The sequence below is a fragment of the Enhydra lutris genome, unplaced genomic scaffold, assembly GCF_002288905.1.
Source record: "Enhydra lutris kenyoni isolate GAN:26980312 unplaced genomic scaffold, ASM228890v2 scaffoldscaffold35, whole genome shotgun sequence".
Classification (NCBI taxonomy): Eukaryota; Metazoa; Chordata; class Mammalia; order Carnivora; family Mustelidae; genus Enhydra; species Enhydra lutris.
The window spans coordinates 21,598,766-21,623,434 of record NW_019154119.1 but is presented as its reverse complement, the minus strand read 5'-3'; positions in this window follow the sequence as shown (position 1 = coordinate 21,623,434).

Here is a 24,669-nt window from a genome sequence, read left to right as displayed (position 1 = left end):
ACTCTGGCGATCTTCAAACTGGGCGGAGGCAGGTGGCCTATGCAAGTCTGGGGTGGAGCGGAATCGCCACGGAAGATGAAAGACGGGAACCAGCTTCATGAGGAAGGAGACAAAGTACAGGCTCTCGGTGACAGCATGGCACGGAGGCACTTGGAGGAGAAGAAATAAGGCTACGGGGTCCACAACACAGACCATCTCTCCGGTGCCCTCCACGTTCTCCCACAAATCCCACATTTCTGGGTCTGAGAAATGAGGAAGGGGAGCCGCAAAGAGGAGGATGACGGAGTCGTGGCACTTAGTCCACATGGCCGGACCCTTCCCCAACCGGCAGCCGTGATGTGAGGGTAGGTCTCTGGGAGCTCGGGGCAGCCCTCTGGGAGGCGTGGATACGGCTGGATGTCCCACAGAACTTCCACTGAGGGGCTCCTGCCAAACCTACATTTTCTAGAGGGAAAGGGAATGCTTCCTCTCTGTTATGTCCAACTCATCTCCAACTGCCCAGGGGCCCTGCCCTTCCACACTGGTCCCAGCAAAGTGGGGGTTCTACCGTGATGCTTTGGATAAGCATCTTGAGTATTTTGGGGTGTGGGCACATAAGTCCCGTTTGCAAGCAGGTACCCAGGGAGACAGCCCAGGAGTGTGGGCTCCAGATGCTCTCGCCCCTAGCAAACGTCCCTACCCTACAAAGCCAGTTCCCAGGATGTTCCTGCCTCGCGGGACCAACTGGTCCACGCCGGGAGGCTGCTGGAGGAAGTTCTCAGAGCACCATTTCCCCCGGAATTTCCCTGGCAACTCATGGGCCCTCTGATGCCTCTGTGCTCCCTGCAGCCCGAGCTCTGGCCTCCCTGCATGGCCATTCTGCCCCCAGCTCCAGTGACGGACAAGAAACCCCCATAGGTGATGGGCGGCTCACCAGCAGCGTCCTGAGGATCCCCCCACGTTCCCAGGGACGGCCAGATCCTCCCAAGCTCCGACGCCCAGTCGGGCTCTCCACAGCTCTGCCTTCAGGACACATCGCCCGTTCCTGCCTGGGGCCCGGCCTCTCCCAGGACAGGCTCCCTCCTGCTCCAGACCCAGCCCATGCATAAATGCCTTCCCAGGAGAGGGGACCCAGGGTCAAAGGTCCTTGTGGGTGGGGGGTTTCTCTCTGTGTAGCATCTGGGGTGCTGCTTCTGGGACCCACAGGTAGAGGGCCATTTCCCGACTCGTGGCTTAGCTGTGGATGTGACCTCAGTCAAGTCATAAGCTCTCCTGAGCCTCAGTTTCCCTGTCTGGGAGCAGCTGCGGGAGCAGGAGCTGTGGTAGTGCTTAATGAGTTAGGAGAGGCACAGGACACCACTCCTGGCCTGGGGAGGTGGGGCTCCTGCCTCTCCTGCCACCCTGCCCCTCCTCCTGGGTGAGCGGCTAGCTCCCGGACCCCCCGCAGCCCAGCGCAGGCCCCGTGCGCCAGGCCTCTGCGTCACACGCCTGCTGCAGGGTGCCGTGCTCACCCGGGCTCTGTCCCGCCCTCCCCTCGTCTGTACCCGGGCCTCAGCCGGCGTGTCCCTCCAGGGTGTGCTTCCATCAGGCTGGGAGGTCTGGCTCCAAGCAGCAGCTCCGGCAGGTGCCCATGCCCTCTCCCAGGACGCCCTGCCTCCTGTCCCTGCCCCTCCACCCCCTCACCCCTGCTCCCCTCACAGCGCGCCCACCCTGCACAACGTCACAACACAGCCCCTTGTGCTGAGGTCCTAGGCTGGGGCTTCTGTCCCCTCCCCGCCCATCTGCAGGGGCCGGTCTCAGTCATGTGGAGTTGAGACTCCCACAGCAGGTGACAGGAGGTCTGAGCTAAGTGGATGTGTGTGGCATGAATGAATGAGGACGGGGGAGGGAATGAATGGAGGAGATGTATGCAGGGGGCAAATCTCCGTCTCCAGGAAGGGTGAGAGGATGATGTTCTGGGCCCCTAAAATCTCAGCAAGTGGGCAGGACTCTTCGGGGTGACAAGTCAAGTGGACGCTGAGGGGTTCCTGGGTCTGCCTCCTTCCCACCTGCAGGGCCAGGGATGGGCACAGACCCACCCACGTCAGACAGCCGTTCTCAGCTTTGGCCGTGCGCTGTAATCACCCTCTGGACGCTGGGTTCCTCCGCGGGGAGCCCGACGTGCTCAGTCAGGGCGCAGCCTGGATAACAGGGACTTGGGGGTTTTCTGGATGATTCTAATACGTAGTTGAGGTTGAGGACCCTAGTCCCAGGTGAGCTCCCAAGGGCCAGGGTCACCAGGGGCCACGACAGCCGTCCCTGCGCCTTTCCCACAGTCCTGTGCTCCCTGCAGGCCCCTCTTCCCCATGTCACTATGTGCAGAGAAGCCCTCTGCCCTCACCCCTACGGCAAGGATCCAGGAAGCTGAGGCCAGGGAGGGCTGGGAGGGAACGTCAGGCGGGGACAAAGTGGGTGGGCGGGAAAGGGCTGAGGACGGCGGGTGTGGGCCTGTGGGCCTCCCCTTGGGGCAGCTCCGATTCTCCTCGTTAGTTCCGACAGTGAATCTGAGTCTTCCGAGCCTGGCTTCCAGCCACGTCCCAAACACTGGGAATAGAGGGTTCTAATTAGCGGCTCTCATTAATCAGGGCTCCAACTGGGCAGAACTGGAGATCGGGGTTCCACTGGGAGAGGAGCGTGGGCCGCAGCAATGCTGGGGGCACCAGGACATGGATGGGGACAAGGCCTGGTCCTTGGTCAGAAGTGACAGGACACACAGACTCTGACCTCAAGAGAAACCACGGAAGCACGCTATAGGAGGCCGGCGGGCCTCAGAACATAATTATGTTCTTTTTGCTTCATTGCCCAGAACCTCCCAGCAGCTTCCCGTGGCAAGCAGCACAAAGCCCGTGCTCCTGGCTTAATACAGAGCGCCCCTGGTCCAACCTGGGTGACCCACTTTCTCCTCCCAGCTCCCCGGCCCCGCCCGCTCTCCCTCAACAGGCACAAATAACCCTCCACTCGGCTCGCCCTGCTTCAGTGGGGTAGAGGCGGTAGATTCGACCGTGTCTCCCGGTGTCTGACCTGAGCCAGGCCCTGGGAGCTCCAAGGGACCCTCTCCCCACTAGCTCTCACACGAATGTGCCCAGGCACACCCATGCAGGCATTTCTACACAGGCACACGCCGTTAGACTTGTGCGTGCACACACATTTGCACATACATGCACGTGTGCACACACGTGTGCACAGTTGCACGAGTCGCATTGCACACACGTGTGCATTTGCACACACGTGCACCTTTGCACACAGTTGCGTGTGTGCACGTGTACGGGCGCAGAGGCACACCTGTGCACATTTGCACATATGCACGCACACGCACACTCGCACACACGCATGCTGCACTGTGCAGCCTCTGCACTTGCTCCCTCTGCCCACACTGCTGAACTCTAGCTCCGGCTGGCACACGCCCTCCCCGAGCCTCTCCCACCCCGAGGGTTTCCTGGAGCTCCCACTGAGCTGGGCGTCACAGCAGCCTTGGGGACCACATCTGGCCGTGGCCGTTATTGTTTAAAACCATCTTTTATCTCCCAGGTTTCAACTGCTCTGAAGACAGGCCCATATTTGACTAGTCCCTCCCCCTTTTGTGTATCGAGCACAACTCCCTAAAAACACACGTAAATGAATATGTATTAAGAAGGTCACTATTGGGGTACCCGGGTGGCTCAGTCGTTAAGCATCTGACTTGGACTCAGGTCATGAACCCGGGGTCCTGGGATCAAGTTCCGCATCCAGCTCCTGCTCAGCGTGAAGCCTGCTTCTCCCTCTCCACTCCCCCTGCATGGGTTCCCTCTATCGCTGTCTCTGTCAAATAAATAAATAAAATATTTTAAAACATAAAATAGGTTACTATTTTTAAATAACAAAATTCAAGGATTTATGTGTAGGTCTATGTTATCCCAGGGTCTGTCTTATTTTCTGATATCACAGGAAAGGAAACACTTTCAGGATCCTCTCAGCTCATCTTGAAGGCTGAGTGTGTCCAGGCAGGGCAACGGTCCAGGACCTGGATGTACCACAGAATGGTCATTTTGCCAGTTCTTGCTTAAAAACCATGTCTCCGCAGCACACCACTGTTCCTGACCACAGTTGCTCTGCCCCTGCGGACGGAGCATCTGGGCATGGACCCGTGTTCCGGGCATCTCTGCCCCCGGACCGCCCCTGAAGCAGAGAACCGGGTCCCCCGATCCCAGAAGCTGACACCAGACTAAACTGCTTTAGGACTCGGGATAAATCCGTGCTCACGTGATGCGTCTCTTTCTCCTACAAGCAGAGGGCAGCCTCAAGTACAGGTTGACGGAGTGTCTCATGTGTCTACATCGCGGGAGCTTCTGACTGAGCTCTCGCTGGTGCGTGTCTGCCCCACCCCGGCAGCCAGGTCTGCACAGAACGAAGTGCCCAGCACACGCGGTTCTTGGCAGAATTATTCTAAGTGAGGCATCGTGTGAACGGTGGGATGGGACTCAAGACCAGTATCCACAGTCCTGGCTCTGCTGTTCTCTCCATTGGAACGGGACAGACTACATCTCCTCGAATCTCATTTCTCAGTCTGTAAAATGGGTCTGAAGACAACCGTAGACCTGATTCAAATGCCATGGCCACGTGAGTGAGGCTGCTGAGGGGCCCCTCTGCTCTGGGGAGGAATGGGGGCCGCCAGCAAGGTCCCCCAGCAGGGGTGGGTCCCCAGGCGCCAGCCCTTCTCTTCCACTTCATTCCCAGGAAATCCTGCCTTGGGCCGGCGGCTTGCAGGGGAGGACCCAGACAGAGCCTGGTTTGGGCCAGGACCCCCCACGAGCGCAGAGCGGGAGGCAAGAACAAAGCCGCCGCTCTGGGGAGCTCGCTCTGTGTCCTGAGGCCGACTGCCCTCTCCACGGCCGGTGGGGAGCTGAGACCCTCTTCTCCTGCCGAAGCCACTGTTCGCTCAATTCTCCTTCTTTGTTCTTCGATGTCTCCACAACGAGAGCAAAAGAAGACATCACCGTGGGAGAGGGTCACTCTGCTCTCCCTTCCGCCCTCACTACTCCCGACCGGAAGGAAACACCCAAAGCCAAAATGGCCATCCATGGCCCTGGGGCACGTGTGCAGCATGGCGATGGGGAAGAGTTCTGGAAAGCATGGTCGTAGGACTCCTCCCGGATTGCTGCCCCCACTCCGGCTGCGAGGAGGTAGACCAGGGACAGGCCTGCCAAGCACTCTGTGCTGGCCCACCTGGCCTCCGGGCCCTTCGGTCTCAGGCCAGCTCTCATCAGACCACACAGCATTTGTCCTTCCAACCGCGGGTGCCCCCCGTGCCGCAGCCCCTGGAGGACAGGGACCATGTTCTGTTTACGCAACAGCAGTGAACAGCAGCACCTGCCAGACACACCCGGGGTGAGCTGACCACGAAGCATTTTGCGTGTTCATGTTGACACTTGCCGCGGTCCGCGTTGTACCGCCCAGGAGCCTGGGAAAAGACGGAAAGGAGAGGAAGTAACCCGCCCAGCGGTGCTCAGCCAGCCGGGACGGGACAGCGGGAGCCTGAGTCCAGGCAGAATCTCGACCCCGGGTGGCAGCGAGCGCCACTCAGCACTCCTGATCAGGGGGCACCGGCAGGCTCTCTGGGGGCCTCTGCAGGGCAGAGGGGTCGGAAGGGCGCCATGAGGGGCAAACTCGCTCTTTCATGGGGTTTATTTCCAAGTGCAAGCAGCACGGTCCGCTGCGGCCCAGGGGTCCCTGCTGGTCAGACCCCACCTGTGTCTTTGGATCTACCTTCCCAGGCCCACCCACCCCCGGCTCTGCATCTCCCTTCCGAGGCCCACCCCACCTCCCCACCCCCGGCCCTGCATCTACCTCCCCAGGCCCAGACCCCCTTCCTCCCTGGTCCAGCCATCCTGAAACCCTGGGCTCCTTCAGTGCAGCCCGTCCCCTCTCCTCCACCTTCTCACTGGACATCCGCTCCCCAGACCCTCTCCTGCTCCCGCCACAGATCTTGCTCATGTTCAAGGTTAAGCTTGAACTTCAAAGTCCTTCCCTGAATCCCGCAGACACACTCCTGTGTCCCCACGAAGCTCCTCAGGTCCTCTTCCCGCCTGTGCCCGAGGGCTCGGCTGGTCCTGCCATGGGGCCGCAGGGGGCCGGCGACCCACACGCAGGCCTGTGTGTCTGAGAACCACGAGAGCCTCCCGAGGGGTCAGGACAAACCAGCAGCTGGAAGGACAGACACGCGCCTTCTCCCCGAACCGGCGAGCCGACACCCGGGCATCGTGCTTAGGGTCCCAGGTTTTTGCAAAATCCTCTTCTTTTTCCTCTGTAATTACTGTTTTTTTATTTTATGGAAGCTTTTTATCCTTCTTAAAATAGGTCCGCGTGATAGCAAAGAAAACTCTGGGCCCGAGGACGCCCAGGACACTCGAGTGCTGCTTTACTTCTGGCAGCGCTCTGAGAGCGTCCGTGGAAACACCCGGCTCTGGAAACGTCCGCGGGGCCTGAGCGGGCCGCCCAGGTTTTGTTCTGGGAAACATCGCAAGAGAAGAGGCACAGAAAAGACGGGAGACGGGAACTGTAAGATCAAAGAACAGGTGTGAGAGCTCTGGAGGTGAGGTGTGTGAGAGGAGACGGTGAGCCGGGCGAGGGGCTCCGATGGCCCGCGAGCTGGCCTGGGTGTCATCTGGCCGAGCACTCACCCAGAAGCCAACCAGACACGGGCACACTCCAAGAAGCATCCTGGAAATTGGAGTCTGCCTATGGACACCGCTCCCCGGTCCTCCTGCAGCGGGGGGCGTGCTGACTGTGGTGGCCTCGCCTTTGTCCCTGCCGTTAGCTGAGCCCGGCTCCAGGGAGAGGTCTTCAGACCTGGGTTCAAGACCCACTGGGCACCTCCTCACCAGGTGGGCAAGGCGCCTAGCCTCCCTCTGCAGCAGCCACTGTGCGGGACCCCTGTGGGACTGCGGGCCCCGAGGGACAGAGCTCGCCGCCCTAACGGTGCCCTTTACTGCCACGTGAATCACGGCGCTGCGGTGGGTCAGAAATCTTGCTGAGAGGTAAAGCCATGTTTTCCAAATTCATTTCCTTATTCATTCATGGACGCCCACGCCTTGTCATCCAACGTCTACCGGGGTCCTTTGATGGGGACGTGTGACATACAGGGGTGTGGCCACTTTATAATGTGGGAGGAGACAGCAGGGTCAGGAATGTGAGAGTGGGGCCCACGGTTGGGTCCCCCCATCTCTGTGGCCTGTGCTCACTCAGCCCCACTGGCTCAGCACCTCCCTTCACGGAGCCGCCTGCGGTCAGGAGCCGTTCCCTGCACGCCTGCCTCCCGCGGGATTGGGGGCCCTCTGCGGTGGACGCCTGTGCCACTCACTGCTCTGTCTTCCCGGAGGGGTGCTCGGGACCTGGCACAGCGCACCCGCACATTGGTGCTGGCCGGATCAGGTACACAGTGGTCCGTGGGGCCCAAAGTCGCCTTCCTCCTCACACCCTCATGGAGCCAGCGGGAGACTCGGCCACGGCAGCCGCACTCTCGGAAGCCCTGGGCCATCAGCAGGTTTCTGACCCCCAGCACCCCCTCCCCTCCGTCTCCGCAGCAGCCTGCAGGTGCACGGAGCTCCAGAGGGACATCACGTCGCCACCAAGGCCCGGTCCCTCCGCTGCCCCACATCCCGCCATGTTTACAGTCAGTACCCTGACGCCGTCCGTTCACCGACGCACTGTGCTGCGAGTCCAGACGTTAGCGCTCACGGCTCAGACTTGGCAGAATTCATTAGTTTGGTGGTTCATAGAATCTGCTTGATTTCCGGCTACACCTTGTCCTGTCCAAGAAAAAATGGTAATCTGTAACGACTGCGCAGTCCGCTTGTTAACGGAAAGTAAATTTGTCATAATCCTCTTGTCCAGAGAAGGCTCCGAGTGGACCCACAGCGGCCCCGGCGTGGGACCCACGAGGCTCCCCTGACGGCAGTCGTCCAACCCAAGCTCCTCCTCCACTGTGAGGGTCTATCTGCCAACAAGCTTACACGGGACGCTGCACGCGGGCCGTCACCTACGATGGCTGTTAGTCTGCATTAAGTGACGAACGCTTCCTGCGACCAAACATGTTTGAGAGAAATGGAACTTTTAAAAAAGAATCTCTATTTAATGCAGCCCAGATTCAAGTTTTACGGGCCAAACTCCCTATTTGCTATTTGGGATGATCCGAAGAGGAACATGGGATGAAGGATCCCCCGGACTGTCGGCCCGCAGCACCCCTCCTTGCCGCTGGTGTTGGAGGCCGGCCAGTAGGACGGTGGTGAGGACAACAGCCTCGCTGGGTCACGCACCCTCCTCTCTGCTGCATTCAGAAGGCCGCCGGTGGCCAGGCAGGGTGACATTCCCCCACCCTGCAGAGAGCCCCTTGGACCACCAGGAAACATCTGATTCGTGTGTTGATTCCTTCATCTGACCGTCCAGTCCCTACTGATCCGAGCGGGGCCACGAAGCAGCTGGCCAGGATGAAGAGGGGTGTGAGCAGTGAATGATGCTCCCAGGGAAACCTGTGTGGAGCAGCTGGGAGGGGGCCAAGCCTGGGGGGGGTCCCTGGAGGAGGTCCCACGGATGGTGGCTTGAGCTGGGTTGGCCAGGAAGATGCTACCCGGGAGACACTGTGAGGTTCCCACAGGCCATGCCAGTAACCGGGAAGTCTGCAGGACGCGGGGTGAGACCGTCAAGGACCTTCAGCTCCACATCTGAGCAGGCAGGGACAGCAGGCTCCAGGGGCCCCAGGACAGGTCCCTGAGCCGAGGTGGCAGTGGGTGCTGGCTGTAGAGGTCAAGCACAGGGAAGGGGTCGGGACACCAAAGGTAGAGGCCTAGAGCAGTTCCAGATGGGGCAACGGCCTCATCTTCCACGGGGACCCAACGGTGGCCGGGAAGGCCTCAGTACACTTCTTCAAACCATTTGGCCAGCCTGTCCCTGTCACCCCCGCTGCTCCGCTCCAAAGCTCTGCTGGTTTCGTCGCTGTGCTGCCCTCAGCTCTTGGGCCCTTCCCTCTTCATCCAGAAGCCACGCCCGGGAGACAGCAAGACCTCCCCGCTCTCCACACACCAGCTGCACTCCTCCTCCCCACCAGTCCTAAGTGGGCAATGAGCAACCCACGTCTTGAGGGAATGAAGGAATGACCACCAGTGGGTGGGCCAGTGGGCCAGGCACACACCTCTGCAGAAGGGTTCAGGAGCCCCCGTCCAGGCATCCAAGCCTCACGGACACACGAGCGGGCCCTGGAGATAGATGCGGACATCAGATGCCAAGTCCCCCTTCTCCGCATGACCTGGAGCAAGGCACCACCTGTGTCTGTCCTCTCTCTATAATGGAAGCATTAAGTGGGTTGACACATCCAAGTACTTAGAAGAGGAAGCCCCTAGAAAGTGTCAGCATCACCGCCATCTCTGTCACCCATCCAAACGAACCCAAAGCAGACACGAACAGTTCCCAAGCGGCGGAAGAGGTGACTGCCGTCCAGCTATGGCTCCTGGGCCCTGTCCTCTTCACACATGCGGCAACCCCTCCCAGCTGGACAGATCATCACTTCCCGGACATGCTCCAGATGTCCAGCATCCCCACCATCATGGACCGTGTGTCCCCAGAGCGGCTCAGCCTCTCCTGCCCTCCCCCCGTACAGGGCACGTCTCAGCAGACCGTTGTACCCCCTCCCACCTCTGGGCTCGCACACCTTCCAGCAGGGCACCTGCCTGTGGCGGGCCTCAGAGGATGGGGACGGATGGGAGGGAGCGAGGGGGGTAGATGGCGCTCGCAGGGAAATGCATGTAGGGGATGAAGCTTCCCATAACGAGGCTAATGAGCCGCTGTCTTCATTACCGTGGCGTCTGAGGAGCAAACCGCAAATGCCAACAAAAGTGTGTCAGGGCTCGTTCGCCCGTCCCTGAGACCTCGGGCACCCGCGTCACTGTGTCTCTGAAGCTCTGGGGCCATCGGAACACCAGGCTCGGTAACTCAGTTTGGGGGCCTCGAGGTAACTCGGAAGCCAAGATGAACTCGTTCAATTTTATTCGCATTTCTCAGAAACCTGCTGAACGCTGGCAGACGGCGCTCGGCCAGCCCACATGGTCAGGAGGGCAGCCCTCCGGGATCCGCATGGGGATTTTTGTTTTTACAGACACAGCTGTCCACGGTTCTGTTCCAGACTGGAGAGAACCGCCAAATCCAATTTCTGCCCTGGAGAGCTCTTCCTAGAAGCAGCTCTGGGGGAGTTCCCAGCACACACAGGACCCCAGGGAGCCCTCGGGGTTCTTAGGGACACAAGGAGCTCCAGCCCCTCCACCTGCCTGCGCAAACCCCCACAGGGACCAGCAGCCCCTGGGTCCTCCTCCTCACCCGCTCTCGGTGCCCACGAGCGCTGGGGGAAAGTGGAGCAAACACAGAAAGGATGAAATCAGGCTCATGCCATGGGCCCCAACATGGCCAGACCTTGCTGAGGGTTCCCACAGCGGCGGCGCTAGAAGACTCAGCACATGGCAAGGTCCTGCCCCAAGGCTGACCTTTGCTCCTGGCACGCTGTGCACCAGGCTCCAGGAGTCTGCGGCGGGGTGGCAGCGGAACAGACGCAATGCGGGCCCTGCCGTCACCGGAGGGAACACCGGGCACGAGGACAGGGAGGACAGAGCCCTCGGGGCAGAGCATCAGCTTCTGGTGCAGCTTCGTGGAGCCCAATGGGCAGTGTCTTGGCCCCAGTCTGGGAGGAAAGGGTCTGCGGAGACACCAGCCCCGGGGCCCCCCCGCGGGACATCTGAGGGACTCGGGGATAGGCCTGGGGGTCTTCCAGTAGCACAGCAAAGCGTGTGAGGCGGAAAAGCAGTGTCGTCCAGCCTGTGCTGTGAACAACGCTCCTGGCCCGGCAGCCAGGGGAGTGGACTGCACCTGGGACCGGAAAGCGGAGGGCCAGGAGCCCCCGCACCCCAGGTGCGCTGGGTCAGATGCCCAAGGGTGGCACCCGGCAACGCTGAGGACGGGGAGAGAAGTTGACAATTTTCCAGATTTGGTGAGGGAGTCAAGGGCTTGCAGATGGATTTTGACTGGAGGGCAGCAAGATGTTTTCAGCTCCCACTCTGAGGGTGCTGAGACAGCCATGGGCGGGGGGCAGAGGAAGAGGAGGCTGTCCCCAGGGGAGGGGTGCACAGCCCCACACCAGAAGACGGCGGTCCGCTGTCGTCCAGGAGCAAACCCAGCCCGGGCTTGGGCTCCGTCCTGGCCCTCCCAGGTGATAGGGCCGGGCGTGCTCGGTGCTTGAGGGAATGCCCGTGGCTAAGCGTTGCCGTCAGTGAGCTCCTGCTCACGTCCTGCTCAGCGCTGCAGGAGGCAGGGTCCGGAGACCGGGGGCCGGGGTCTGTAAGTGGGGAGGACCCTCCTTGTGTTTTACACAAAACCCACCACCTGTGGCCTCGGAGAGGCTGAGAAGAACCCATGAGAAGTCGCACCGTGTCAGGAACGGAGAGAGAAAGGCCGGACTCCGGCAGAGCCAAGAGCAGGTGAGAGAGAAGCAAGAACGGGCACGGGAGGAACCGGCTGCGCCTGGGAGCTCCGCCCTGACGCAGGAAACCCAACCCGCAGCTCCTGCTTCCTACCAAAGGCCGAGTGGAAGAATCGCAAGACAAAGTCAGGCCTCGAGAATGCGAGTAGTTTCCACGTGAGTCCCAAGTCTGCAGTGAAAGTGTGGGGTGTGGGGCCGAGGATGTCGGTGCCAGGGTCCGCCGTCCGGGTCTCGGGGCGAGCTCCAGAACTTCCCGGGGCCAGTTTCCTCACGTGAGAGAGGACGAGGAGTATCAGGAAGTCTGAATGAAACACGCATATAAGCACTTAGCACACGGCGTGTGGCCGGCGGAGACAAGAACCCGCTGCGCGCGAGCTATTTTCGTTGCTGCAATCGTGTGTTTCATTGAGATTTCCAACGATAGCGAGGAGATGCTTCTCCTCCCCAGACCGCCCTCGGACCTTCAAAATGTTCCTTGTCTCAGACACCACTTGTGCTAGGGCTCCGGTGACCCGATGCCCATCGTGGAGACACCGCTCGCAAGGCACCGCCCCGGGACGAGGCCTCCTGGGGGCTTCTTCGCGGTGGGGAGATCCGTCAGTCACGTGATCGCTGCGAGCCCCGAACAGCTCTGGCGCGAGGACAGAGGTCCTCCTCACACACGTCCTGGTCAGGGGGAGGAGGAGGAACAGCGGGTATTAGGGACTCCGTGATCGCCGGGTGCTCCGTGACTTACAGCCAAGCTCTGGAGATCTCCATGACAACCCAGCCTGGCAGCACCGTGGTCTCCCCTTCCCAGAAGGGAAGCCGAGATGACGCCCAGGAACCTAAGAAGGGTCAGAATTTAGCACAAGACAGAGCTGGCCCGTGATTCGGGAAGATCTGCCTGGCTCTCCGCTGAGCTCCTCCTGGTGCAACACGGTCCGGTCTCCCCAGCTAACGCTCCGACGGACCAGGGGCCGGAACGGCAAATGGGGCCGAGCTGCGGGCTCCCCCGGGGCCCGGGCAGGTGGGAGAGCCACACGCTCTGCCAGGGGCAGGGAGGCAGTACACGGCAGGGACAGCTACAACTCAGGGCGGGGGGATCGGGGAAGGCTCCCTTTAAAAAAAATAAATATTTTAAGGGAAAAAGCTGAGTTTCCCTTAAAAAGAAATTTGTATGGTCCCTGTCATGGGCCCTCGGAAGCACGCAAACACTGTCTCCACACAGGATAGCAGTGTTCTCCCAGAGGGGCCGCTGACCGAGAGCGGCCTCCATGAAGGGGACCAGGGCCCCATGCCCTAGCAGGGTCTGTGCCTGACTTATCTAAGACAACCTTGAACATGACATCAGTCAAAAGCCTACCCAGGCTGAAGGGGACACCTCTGATCTCATCCCGGGCGCCTCAGTACCGGCTGGCAGGGCTGAAGGAGCCCCCACGGCCCCTGAAGCCTCCCGCAGGAGGATGAGCACACAGCTCGGTGGCCAGGGACACGATCCCAGCACCTCAAAGAGACGGAGAAATGACCCAGGAAGCAAGGTGCCTGCCTTCGCGGACTCTCGGTGGCGGCTGTGGGCCTGGCCTCTGAGCCACCCGGCGGAAGGGCTCACCGTGGGCTGACGGAAGCCCCCACGCAGTCAGGGGCAGGAGCTCCCACCAAGGCCCCAGCGGCCACCAGCCACCAGCCCCCAGCTGTCTCCCGCACCGCGTCTGCGGGAGTTCCAGTGAGGAATTTTGTTTCCTGCGGGGATGACAACGTATCAGCCTCCGCGACCCACGATCTGGCCCAGGGTGTCAACTTGCCTCGCTCTGCTGGCCTGGGCCGCCGGCATAATCTGTCCAACAGCAATGACCTTATTTAGGCGATAGAATCTTATAGCTCAAACAGCCGTGGGGCGGCCTATCTGAACACGGCAGATAACGTACTTTCTGTCAACTACACCATGAACCAGTTTTCCACTTCATTTTTTTTTAGATCAGAAGTAAATGAAAAAGGGGAAGATCACATAAGATCTTCGCGTCAGCGGTGACCGGATGCCGGTTCCGCGGGCGGCAGCGTGCGCGGCGGGAGGAGGCCTCCGGCCCCAACCCTGGGGGCTCCCCTCACGCGGAACAGCCATCCCACAGCTCTTCACCTCTAGCCGGATTCCTCTCCCACATTCCCAGTTTGCCCCCGATGCCGCTCCATCCCCAAAGGCACAGGTGACAAGAGACGGTGGACAGTCCCGCTCTCACAGCACTGCAGGGCCTCCTGATCGGTGGGCTGCCTTCCCGGAACGTCGGCTAGAAAACACCAGGAGGGCGTGTCTGCACCCGGGGCGCTCCAGAGCGGGACAGCAGAGCCACGGCATTCCGCGTGGCCTCTCCATCATGATCCCGTCTCAGGACAATGCCCAGCTCCTCCGCAGGACCCCACCCGTGACACTGCAAGACACTTGGTCTCTCCCGCCCTCAGCCATCTTCGCCATGCCCGTCGCAGCACAGAACACACTCTTCTCACCTCCGTGCTTTGCGTCTGCTTGTCCCTGACCTCTCTGTGGAAACGAGGTCCATCCCACCTTCCCGGGCCAGCCCGAACATCGATCGCCTCATGACTAGAAGCCCCCCGCTATCCCTCAGAGAGACCCCCTCTGGCCCAGGTCCTCCACTGCCACCGTTGCCCTGGTGCCCCACAGTCCTGCCCTTCCGCAGCCCGAGACCATGGCGGTCTCACCCCAGTCTGCGCTACCTGCTCTGCACTCTGGCCCGTGCCCAACCCACAGTTGACGCCCAACAAGCAAAGAGAAATCATTGCCGTGGACGAGCTCAGTGACCTCCCGCAGCCTCAGTTAGAAGCACTGTGTGTGCCGGCGGGAGGTTGAGGGGAGGCATGAGGAGCCCAGTGGCTCCTTCCAGGGTTCTAGGCGGGAAGGGCCCGTGGGAGGGAGACGTGCTCCCCGCAGAGCCTCTGTGGGAGGCACACAGCCCGGGAGCCGGGCTCATCTGATGAGCAGAAATCAGAACCCTGTGCAGCATAGGATTTTCAGGAAAGCAGGAGCCCCGTTTCCAGCCTGGTCTCCATCTCAAAGGCATTACACTCGCAGTTAGTTCTAATTGGGCCGGGGGTGGGTGTTTAGACGCTCCCCTCAACCTCAGAAGCGGACGGAGCTCTTGCTCCCTGGCTCGATGAAACAGCTGAGGAGGAGAAGCTCGTTCCTGCAGACCGAGAACACTCGGCTCCGTGATCATTCAGACGTGATGTGGGCTGAGGCTTGCTTTCCACGAAAAAGGACCGGCAGGCGAGTCGGCGGTAGGGGGAATTTCACCACTTCCTCCTGGGGGCACAGTCCGGTCTACTGGCCGCTGGGCCCCTGTTGTCTTACCAAGGTTTCCTGAATAAGGCAGACTTCTAAAACCCCTGACCCGCTCCATCTGGGATCGCGGGCCTTACACAAGGAGCTGTGTTTTGCTGGGGCAGGAGGGAAGGCGGGAATCCATCCTCCGCCTTGTGCTGGAGACCCGCGGTGGGAGTTGCGGCTGCTCACCCGACGGCCCTGGGCATCGCAGCCCCTCAAGTCCCCACCCACTGCCTCGCTGGGTCTCCACGGCGACACAGCTAGACAGGAGGAGAGGATTTTTTCCCTTGTTTTGTAGATAGGAGCAGGAGGCCTGAGCCAGTCATGTGACTTCCCCAAGGTCGCAGAGCTGGTTCAAAGGCACAGCCAGATCCGGACTCATCCCTCTCCAGAGCCAAATTCCAGCTTGGGCACTGCTGCCAGCGCTCCAAGCCAAGGGGTCGGGGCTCCCAGGCCCACTGCTCCCGCTGGCCGACGCGCGGGTTTGAACTAGGGAGATGCTGCACACAGTGGTGGGCTGCAGAGAAGCGGAATACGAATGTTGGCTGGGCACCCCCTGAGCTTACGCAGGAGCCAAAACTCCCACGGCCGAACCCAGGAGCCGGCGCTGCGCCGACAGGAGCCGAAGGACCCGTCTCCTTCCCTTGGGCAAGCCGGTCAGCACAGGCGCGAGGGCCTGGGGGAGCCGTGTTTGCAGGCCTGACGACGACCCAGAGCCCATTCCAACAGGAGCCTTCCAAGGACGAAGGGAAGAAGGCCTTTGTCAGAGCGGCAGGCTGGTGCGATGCAGAAGGACAGAATCTTCTAGATTCTTGTGAAGCCCTGGACAGCACTTACTGGAAATGGGATGCATGTCACTTTGGTGATTGTTGACATGCTCACCTCAGCTGGGGGCCCTCAGCCCTCCGATGGCCACCCACTATTTGCCGTGGACAGAAGTCAGGCAGAGGCAGCAGGCCGTGGGCACCTCGCTCCCCAGGCCGAGGACGCAGAGCTCAGGCTGGAAAGGCACCTGCTTCGCCTTCCCTCTGCCACAATGCCGCCTACTAGCCCAGGGAGGGCTCAGAGATTGTGAACCCCAACAGGCACAGCGAGGGCTTGGCGTGCTCATTATCCAGAAATTACTCATTCCTCCCTTCTCCATATCCATGAAAAACCTGGTGTTCCTTAACCCAAATTAGAACCAACTGTAAGCGTGTGGTTGGCTGGAGGCGCGGTTACCAGGGAAATGCTCATCTTTCATCTCCATGAGTGTTTCCTCCGTGCTTGGAGACACACCGGGTCCAGGGTTTCCCTGAGTGGCCATGGACATGACTGCAGTCTCGAACATTCTCCACCCAAAACACAGAACTAAGAAGGTCCAGGGTTGAAATTATGTCGTTATTTAACAAACATGCACTCTCCTTCACCCCTCTAAGGTGACATCTCCCGGCCCCACCGATTCTGGGCATGACCGTGGCTTTGCTCTGGCTGGCGGGACCCGTGCGACGCACAGCAGCCACCTCCAAGCACAGGTCTGAGCGTGCGGGTGCGGTTTGGCTGGCTTGACTCTGCCCCGCAGGAAGGCGACAGGCCCACCCACAGCCGGGAGCAGACACGTCGGAACCTACCCCAGACCCCAAACGACAACGGGCTCCATGCTGGTGAGCCTCTCCATCTCAGCTGCTTCCCCAAGGAGCGCTGAGTGCACCGCAGAGGCCGACGGGCAGAGGACCCGCACAGAGGGGACAGGTGAACCAGCGCGGAGGGCAGAGGTGAGGCACCCGTTCTGGGGCGTGCCCAGCTGCCGGTCACCGACCCACACAGGGATGCCTGGCTGCCCTGAAGATTCTCCCGAAAGTACCACCGTCCAAACACGATGCAAGTGACAGGCTTGGAATCATCCGGAACAACGGCAAAGATACTCTGCGCTTACTCGACTGAGCTTGGACACCCCATCTGTGGCCCAGGGCTGAGAATCGAAACCAGAGGAGGACCCATAGCAGATCTGGCGATTTACAATGAAGGCTTCCAGAACAGGGAAAAAAATACACAAACATCAGGATTCCCACTTTTCGGGGCAAGGGAGAGAGTAAGTCATTTAATTTAGAGCAAGTTTATTTCCCAAGGACATCAGGGCACAACATGTGGTACATCGATGCTAGCCACGAGACAACAGACTTTACATCGTGGTCCACGCTCTAACTTTGAAGAGACAGAAATTATAAAATTATGCCAGATGATGTTTTTTAAATTATGCTTAAAATAGTTCCTTTCAGTGAACTTGGATAATGTATTTGTTCAAAGTACCCTCCTCCTGGCTGACGCTTCATAAAGGGGCATCCCACCCACGGCAAAGGCTCTTCTCATGAAGTCCTTGATCCAGACCCCTGTCCAACGCTCCTGCTTCTGGGGAGGGTGACGGGGAGTTTCCAGGGAGACCTTTAAAGGACTAAGAATGGCTCCTCGTTTTCACTTGGACCTTTCTCCCTCCTTTCCTTCCTCTCTTTCTCGCTTTAAGGTCACGGTAGTACATGATGGGCACCTCGCTGCTCCTCCAGCTCAGACCACCCAGATGTCTCCTTTTTTAATATTTTATTTACTTATTTATCTGAGTGGGGGAGAGAGAGAGAGCACGCGTGCGAGCACAAGGAGGAGGAGCGGTAGCAGGGGAGGGAGAAGCAGACCTCTGCTGAGCAGGGAGCCTGATGCAAGACTTGATCCCAGGACCCTGGGATCATGACCTGAGCTGAAGGCAGACGCTTACCCACTGAGCCACACAGGCGTCCCCCACTCAGGGGTCTTACCCAGCACTACTGACTCTGTGCGGCAGGTGACTTTGGGGGGCTGTCCTGTGATTGTGGGGTGCTTAACTGCATCCCAGGATGCTCCCACCCAATGACCGTAGCATCCCACAGACTGGGACAACCAAGCACACCTCTAGATGTGGCCGAGGTCCCTGGTGGGCCAAATCACAACTGCTGAGAATCAAAATACGTTGACTCTTGAAGAATTTATCGAGCTGACTTGATATGTTTTCCAAATTTTGACCAGTAAAAAACCTGTGTCAAAACACCCAGGGCAGGTGGCTAAGAGGTTCCTAGACTCTATCGCAGCTCGACGTCACTAAGGCCTGGAAGGAAGAGCCTGGCATCTACACTGGGTGGAAAAGCCCCACAGTTGGCCAGCGTGGCTGCGGGTTTGCTGCCCACGGCCCCGGCAGGGAGACGCAGCCGAAACCCTCGCTTGGGGTCGTCATTCCCCGTGGAGGAAACCAAGATCCAGGAGCGGGGACACAGTCAAGAAGGAGCACGTTCTATCTCCCTTCTGCTGTGTGCCAGGCCAGTGCGCTGCTTGTCACTATGGGCTACTCTTGGGAGGCAAAGGGGACAGAAGTTGCAGCATATCTAGGCCATTCTGGAGGGACGTGGTGCTTTCCTTCAGTTATAGGAGGGCTCGCCTCAGAGGTGTGGTTTCAAAGATGCTTAGAACGCCCAGCATGGGCTGGGAAGGGAATTACATTGGGATTCTCTCAGCAACAATAAACAAGACTTACCGAAGCAAAAAAAAAAAAAAAAAAAAAAAAAAAAGGCAAAACATAAAAAAAAAAAATATGAAGCTTGGTGATTATTTCATGTAACAAACATTCTGGTCACTTGCAGGTCTGGGGTCGAGTGAGTACCGCAGCCGTGCTCTGAAGGACACGGAGTCTTCTTCCACCTGCGGCGTGCGGTCAGTCCCCCTAGGGCGGCCCTGCTGCAGGGGCAGAAAGTCCGCAGCGGCTCCAGGTGCCGCCGTAGAGGGCAACATCCAGAAAGCAGCACGGGGCGCTGGCCCCTCGGAACCTTCTTTAATCCTCGGTGGAAGCCCTGCGCGGGAGGCCACCAGCGCTCTGCCCCTTGGCCAGATCTCCTCCAGTCCGAAGCCTACAGCCCCCTCTGGCAGAGGGAAGGGAACGGGCTGTGGCCGACTTACAGCGCGACTTACCCCTAGAGCTGGAGAGGAGTCTTTCGGCACCTGAGGACGAAGCCAGCCCACACTTTGACCACGTTAGGGATCTGTAAGCAAGAGAGGACGAGGCCGTTCGCACGTGGCCGGAAGCCACAGACCCCGGTGCGGAGACCAGCCGTCTTGCTTCACAGAGGCTCCTGCCTCGTCCCGTTTACACACGCGGATGCTGGTCACCTGGGAGGGCAAGCAACCTTCCCAGGGACTACGCAGCCAGTAACTGAGCCAGAGCTAAGCTGTGAGCTAGGTCCACCAGCTTCAATCCCACGCCTTTGTCATTAGCCAGAGTCTGGTCCAGAGCACAACAGGCACAGCTGTAAGTGCAAAGGTACACATGCACTTGTTTTTATTGTGATGACTATGAATTTACTTGAAGATTTATTTCCCCAAAAAAACCCCACTAATTAGCAGGTCAAACTCCCATAGATTGTATTGCTTTAGACTGGGATTAGTTTCTAAAACTTAATTTTCAGAAAGATATTAGACAAATAGCAGAACTGGTGATACACGGATGTAAGAAAATGGGAAAATGACAGGCAGAGGCCCAGCTCTCTGCTCCAGGGTGGGAGACATACCAGGACAGGCAGAAAGACATGACTAAGTAAGCCATTTTCTGAGCTAATTCTTGGTAGGGGAGAAAGGAGAATGCATTAATCTATTGACAGACGGATGGGAGCCCTGACCAGGGTCCCCAGGAGACGGTCTGCCCTCAGGAGATTCACAAGGATGTTGGACACGGAGGGGAGGAGGAATCAGAGAGAAGCCAACCAGTGGTCCTTTGAGAAAGTGAGTTCTCTGGCCTGTTGCTCAAATGTGACCCTATTCATAGGCTGTTGCTCCTGGAGACACAGTCGTGAAGAAAATATCCAGTGCCACTCTCCACTCTGCCTGGAACCGGGTCCCTTCTCTGCAGACCTGCCCTGACCTGGGCGTCTTTGTCCACCAGCCACTTACTCAGTTGTCAGACCCGAGATGTGCTCAGCGTGGGGCTCTGCGTGTCCCTCCCTGCTCCTTCCTTACTCATGAGCAGTTGGGCTGAGGGTTATCACGCCAACGTACATGGTCACCATCGGAACGCGTCTTCCATGCCACCCAGATGCCCAACCCCAACCGTCCTCCGGTATGACTCTGAGGCTCCTTTGTTTACATCACAGGCTTCCAGGCCCAGGGACGGCCACCCTCCGGTGGAAGCAGACGTGTCCCATCTTCTGGGGGCACTGGGCCTGGGAGTCCTGAGGCACTTTGCCAACCTCCCTTCCCATCGTGGTGAGCGCATCTGGCGAAGGTCTGTCGATCCAGGCCCACATTCCAGGGACCCTGGACGAGGCCCTACGTGAGGCTTGGGTGGGTGTGGGACCAGGGGCGGGCGGCTCTGGACTCTCGGGTCAGCTCCATGACTCAGTGTGGACCCGGCCCCTCTGTCAGTGACCAGCCGTATTACATGTCATTGCCCATGATTTTCCTCTGTTGTGTTTTGCCACATAATATGCTGATTGGACTCAAAACAACAGCTGATTTTGGATGAAAACACTCTTGTATTTTCAGATGAAATAGTATTAATTTGGACAGTGAGCATCTGATCAGAATTCCTTGTAAATATTTAGATCAAGTGCCTAGGGAAGAAAGAGACCCAGTTAATTGTAATTAATCATGGATAATTCATTACTTACAGTATGCATCTCGGCTGGAGCTCCACTGGGCTCAGAATCTTAAAGAGGCACCGACTCGGAGGTGAGCCTGCCTAGAGTAGGTAGTGTCTCGTCGGGTGCTGTCTGAATGACAGAGAGATATGCAGGGACCGGCACGCTCCCCTGGCCCCGGCGGAGGGCGAAGGAGAGCCAGTCGTCGCCGTGGGTGGGTTGTGATTCATTTTGAGATGCGGCTCAACGCGCAGAGGTGAACGAAGGACCAGACAGCAGCCGCCGGAATGTCTCCCTCCGATCTCCCCTTTCTGCTGAGTCTTCAGAAGCGCTGCTTAACCCCCAGGACCCCTGCCCTCCCTGCCCTCACGAGGAGGCTCTGGGCAGTGGCAGGACTGAACGTTGTCATCCTTGGTGCAGAGGAGTGTCATTTGTTAAAGGCAAGAGTGACAGGTCTGAAAAACATAGTCCCTGGGGGCTGAAGGAAGAGGCCCAACGAGTGTGGTCATCACATCGGTGAGGGGAGCTGAGGGCAGGTCTGCAGCCACTCGGGGGGGCGGTGGGGGACCGAGGAGGGATGTCGCCACGCTCCACAGGGAGACCGGCAACCGTGCGGGGGTCTCCCAGAGAAGTCTCAGCGGAGGGAGGCATGGTGCTGCCTTGGGTGTGAAGGGGGGATCCTTGGGAACCACGCAGGAGGGCTGGACCTGGAGGACCCCCAGAAACCTTGCCTTTGCCCTCGTCCTCCTTTTTGGCCTGAGCCTCTTGCAAGCTCCACTCCCTCCAGCCATCTGGTGTGGAACATCAGCCCCGTGCGTGGGACCTGGCAGCAGCCTTCGCTCAGCTCTCCAGAGCTCTGTCTCCTCTTCCAGTTCACGCACACAGCTGCCCAATCACTAACACGCAAACCTCATTGCCACGGACTCCTTAAAAACCCTTCCATCATACTCAGTCACCTATAAAAGAAGCCCAGGCCCCCGTTCAGGATTTCAGAGAAGGTCTTTGACGTCCGAGCCTCCCCTGCTCCGCACTCTGCACGTCACCACCATGGGCCCAGCTGCACCAGACTGAGTCACGACCAGGGTCTCACAGGCGCACACCTTGCATGAGATCGATCCTCCTTACTTGGGACTCAGACGGACAAATTGGCCTGCTCGGTGAAATCTGATGGCCACCGCCCCGTCAGTCCCGGGGTGGCTCCGTGGTCATTCTCGGGGTACGCCGGGGGGCAACAAATGTGAGTGGCCAATGTGCCTGGTCCCAGCTGAGAGGGAGCGGGCGGCACCATCCTTGTCTTCCTATTCCAGCCCTTGTCCTGCAAGCAAGTGTCCTTCTGTGGACCCCTTAGTGCCATGGTTCCTCCGTAGATGATTCCAGTATTTGAAATGGCCCCGATTCGTGCTGGAGTGTCTGCTGGTGCTCCCGAGGGCAAGAGGCTGTGTGCGTCTGTGAGACGGTCTCGTGCAGACCTGAGCTACGTGCTGTTGCCATGAGCTCATGGCCAGTCAGTCAACAGCCTGTGATAAACAGACACACGTGAGACAACATTGAGTGTTTTCTGGTCAATGCAAATGGTGCAATGGGAGTTTGCTGGAATCCGTGATGGTTAACGCCGTGTACTGGCTTGGCTGGCCCATGCTGCCCCAGTGTGGGTTCACCAGTACTGTGGATGGTTCTGGGACGATGTTACTGAATGAGATGAACATTTTGACCCATGGCCTGAGTAAAGCAGATTGCCCTCCCTGGAGTGGGTGGGCCTCATCCGATCAGTGGAAGGCCTGCCCCCCCCAAGCAGGAGGGGATTGTCCAGCAGGCGGCTCTCAGACTTGACCTGCAGCATGGGTGTTCCTGGGTCTCCAGCCTGCGGGCACACCCTGAAGACTGAGGTTGTACCTCCATAATGTTGTGAGTTAATTCCTTAGAATAAATCTCATTCTGTGCATGTGTGTTGTGTGTGTGTGTGTGCACAGCCCGCTGGTTACTGAGCCAACCCCGTATCTCCCCAGGAGCAGTGGTCCCGAGCCTGTGGCAGCTTCATGGAACACAGCGCCCGTGGTGTCCTCCCCAGCTCGGCCCTACCCTGTTTGCTCCCGGGCTGTGGTTACGCAGGCCACAGGGCTTGTCCAAGCACCTCCCCACCTCCCACCTGTGATACTCTCTCCGGCCCCCTCGGCTGCCCATCTGGGGCCTCTTGGGGCCCGAGGCCTCACCTTTCTCGCAGCCCAGCCCAGAGGAGACACGTGAGCGCTCGCAGAGCTCCCCTTCCACCACACCCCGAGTACCATCTGCACGGGGCTGCTTCTGCGGCCTCAGGGCTGGCCAGGCTCCTGGAACACGGGGTCACTGCCGGGGGACACGTGCTACACCGTCAGCCAGAGGGGAGGCAACGGTTTCCAGCTGTGTCGTCACGGCGGCTTTGATGGGCACTCGAATGAGATACCTGCTCTGTGTACCCGTACGTGTGCGGTGAGGGTCACCCCCTCAGACAACCATTCCCCACATCCTGTCACAGGGTTGGAAATGCCTGCATTGCCTCTTTATTGGGAGGACCTGACGGCCACAGTGAACACAGATGTTTTCTGGGCCGAGAGCCCCGCACAGATGCAGCCTCCCATGAGCACGTGGCTCCTCGCGCTCGCAGGCCCTGAGCAGACGAGGCCCGGTGCAGGCACAGCTCGTGTGCCAGAAGGCGTTGTCAAAACTGATGCGCATCTGGGCGAACATGGCCGAGGTCTACAGACTTCAGGGATCACCCGGCCCGGGCTCTCGGGTGGCACCTGCTGCGTCTCTCCTCCCTGATGTGTTGGCCACAGAGCCACGGAGCGGGGGACTGGGGAGAAGACTGGAGTCAGTGAGCCGTGAGACCCTCAAGGGGAGTGGGGAGTGAACGTCAAGGCAACAGGATTTGGTTCACCTGCTCCTTAAAGTCATGATCATGAACCATTCCCACTGCCCCAGAATGCCGCGTCATCTGGGCCGGTGGAGAGTGCCTGCCCAGCAGAGCGCATGGGTGCAGGCTTTCCAAGTCCCTGGGTCCCCGCAAGCCCTAAGACCAGAGTCCTTTCCTGCTCCCTAAATGTGGTGCCTGCACCTGTCTGAGCCTCAGAGCAGAGCTGCGGCAAGCCTGTGCCCCATCATGCCAGAGCCAGTGTCTCCGAGGAGAGAGGCCGGTGTGGCCACCACACCTCCAGGGGCCTGCTGTCCCGGGCATAGCCAGGCCTGTGGGAGCTGACAGCGCGGTGCAGGGGGTGGCCAGGGCCTCAGTACTCACCCGACCCCTCAAAGTACAAGCGGCACAGCCAACCTGGCGATTCCGTGCGTGTTGTCCTGTTTACCTTCCTGACTCATTCCGTCCTCTGGTGCCAACCCTTATGTTGACATTGAGGACAATTTCACGTGGACGGTGACAAGATCAGACAGAGTTTAAAAGTCATGGTGAAAAGGTGGAAAAGTCACCAAACACAGGCTCTAATCCCGGACTGAACCTGTAACGGCTGTGAATGGATATAAGTAGTTCATCTCCGCGCTCAGTTCCCGTCTCTAAACACACGGGCGCGGGGTTCACCGGAGCACAGAGACAGCCTCAGACGCCAAACCATCATGAAACGCCGTACGGATGTCTGTTTGTGGGTGGGAACGCAACGCCGTCACCTGCCTGCCGAGAGCCAGCACTCAGCGCCCCACACCTGCCGGCTCGTCCCACGGCTGGTCCACGCACAGACCGTCCCCTCCTGCCCCATTCTCCATCCTCCTGGGACGGAAGCTGAGGGCACATGGACACCAGCATCTGTCATACTTCTTAAGTGTACTCCATACCTGGTCGAACTAATAATCATGTTAGGAGGTTGGCATCTTGGTTTTCTACACTTTTAAGAATCCAGATGTCAGACGTTTTTTGCATTTGCGAAGTCTTGCTCAATAGTTACTTCTAAGGCTGGACTCTGCAAAACCAAATCTCCAGAACATTCTGTTCGTGTGTAACTTTTCCGCCGCCAACTAGCAGACTCTAAATGGAGGTGATGACTTCTGCCCCGGGAGTGGCGTGTGTTATAATGCTTCCCACTAGTGAACACTGGTTTCTGAGTGATATTGTTCAAAAATATTCATAATAACATTCAAGGTCGTTGCTTTGAGAAGCGAATGGCTGTTGGTAGAAGTGAAACAGCAGACAGCCTTCAGTGGCATGAAAGTAAAACTCACTCGAGCTCTGAGTA